Consider the following 2,520-nt stretch of genomic DNA (forward strand, 5'->3'; position numbering starts at 1 on the left):
GCAGAAATGGGTGACCCTCGGCGGTCAATCTTGGTGACAATCTTGGATGCAGCTTTATTTACAATGTTTGAACTAAAGTCCTGAGCTGAAGGCAGAAGGAATCCAGTCATGGGAAATAGCTCCTTTTGCTCCCAGCGCCCAGAGTAAGCTCTCTCTTCAGTCTGCTCCCCTTCCTACCCCAAAAGCTCAGCCCGGTTCCTTCCAGAAACAGATACCATGCATCTCAGCTGCTCCTTCTGGCTGTCCCTCCGGGCATGGGCTGTGTCTTTGCTCTGTGTCTGTGCAGCACCTGGCAGAATAGGGCCCAGAGCCATGATTGGGGTGTCTAGGTGCCACCATAATACACCTAATAGCAAACAAAATGTACAGCACCTGGCACAGTGGAGTATTGGTCTGTGACAGGGGCTGCCAGGTGCTACTGTAATACACCTAAATGCAATGAAAGACCAAAAGTATCCCGAAATAGCTATTCTGCGTCTTTTGAGCAAGCCCATTATTTTGAAATATAAAGGGCTCGCTAGTCCGACGTCCCTGCAAACTTCGTTCCATGAGGAGTGAGGGACGTTTCGAAATAAACTATTTCGAAATAAGCGATGCAATTTTTGTAGCTCCAAGTGAGTCGCTTATTTCAAGCTCCGGGTGCAGTGTGGATGCACCCAAAATGCACAGCACCCGGCACAATGGGACCTGAGGGCCCTGCCTGGGGTTCCTAGATGCTACTCGAATAAAAATAAATAATCATAATTTGTAGAACACTTAGAGATCATCAGGTGAAAGAGCCAAAGCATGATTCGCGGCACGTCTCTGCAGGGATGGGGAAAGGTTCAATACCCTGCTCCCCCGTCTCCTTGGGAGCAACAGCATTTCGTCTGGGGACAATCAGTCCACAATCGCTGGGAGCAAGTGACTTTAGCAACCTACCTTCCAGTGGCTAAGGCCACCTCACTCCAGAGAGGGTCTGCGTACATGAGGAAGCTGGCGGTCACAAAGAGCTACACTGGAATCGTTACCTTGCTACGGCGCGGCTCCAGAGTAATCATGGTGCTTTGGAAGTGACACTGGGAAGAGCTAGAGAACAAGAGTTATGCCCTGATCGCTCCGCCAGCCAATTTGCCCTCCTCCCTTGGAAGAGGGGGCCTCAGCTGGGAAGCTGATGTCGTTCTAGTGATTCAGCAGCCTTGAATGGGTCTTTCTCCTGTGCACTGCTGACTTGGCAGCCAGGATGTCTGAGGGCTGGGTGAGGAGGGGGCTTTGTCCTAAGGATGTAGAATCACTCTGCAGTCAGCACTTAGAAGCTCCTAAGCTTTCTGCTGGGTAGGAAAAGTGGACTGGGAGCTCTATTCCTGGCTTGGATGCAGCCTCCACATGGAACCTGGACCTTGTGTTTTGTTTTCCCCCCAATATAGTTCAGTGTACCCGGTCCTCGGCACTTTCGGTTATGGGTGTCAGGCCCTAGGATATCTGGCTCTTTCCTGCCTCCAGGCCTCAGTTTTCCCATCTTGAAAATGGGCAGATTAATCTTCCCTTTTGCCTGCCTTATCTCCGAACTCTCTCACAATTTGGGTCACGGTACTTAGTGCCACTTTTTAGGGATATGTGAAGCTTTGCAAAAATTTCAATTGTTAACGTCTTTAGTGACATGATTGTAAATTCCAGCGGAGGCAGTGTGGCCTACCAGATAAAATGCTGTAGATGGACTCTAGAGATTTTGGGTCTATTCCTAGTTCTGCTGAGGGACCTTGGGTCAGTCCCAGCCCTGTTTGGTGCCTCAGTTTCCTTTTCTGGGGGCCCTGTTCTCAGTGCCTCTTGAGGCCTTCCTGATAATTAGAGTTACCTGAAATTTATCGACTGGATTTTTTTTATTACAATAAAAACACAGTGCAGACAACTCAAACATGTTTTGCAAAATCTCTTTGAGACAAAATGTTTGAATATTCATCCAACAAATTTTTTTTCATTTCAAATCAATATTTTCATTTCAATTTATTTTTTGAAAACTGGGGGAAAAAACAAGATTTCACTCAGATGGTCACTGAAAATGTTGATTCGGAATGAACCAAAAAGTATTGTTTGGGATTTCGCCATCAACAAACATTGACATATTCAGCCAAAAATTTCAACCAAAATGGTGAATAGAATTGGATTTCTCAGCCCGTACTAGGGACAATGATAAGTTTACGAGGGTGTTGTGTTTGAACCTGTATGACATAAACGATTGTAGCTGCTAGTACAGAGTCAAAGCAAATGTTTGTTTCTAGTTGCAGTTAACCCAAGACACCAGGGACAAAATTATGCATCCTTCCAAAGATTTTACAAGAGCAAGCAAAAATTTGATTTTTAAATGATTTCAATGGATAATATTGTTGCTTATTTTTAACCATTTTTAAATTTTTTATCAATTTAAATGATAACAGTTGTGGGAACTCAGGGGAAATCAGACAACGGGAGGGATGTCAGAGAAATATTTAATGACAAAAATGTTGAGATTCCAAAAATGAAAGTTTTCTCCTTGCTAAAACA

Source organism: Pelodiscus sinensis, unplaced genomic scaffold (assembly GCF_049634645.1).
Source record: "Pelodiscus sinensis isolate JC-2024 unplaced genomic scaffold, ASM4963464v1 ctg34, whole genome shotgun sequence".
Taxonomy (NCBI): Eukaryota; Metazoa; Chordata; order Testudines; family Trionychidae; genus Pelodiscus; species Pelodiscus sinensis.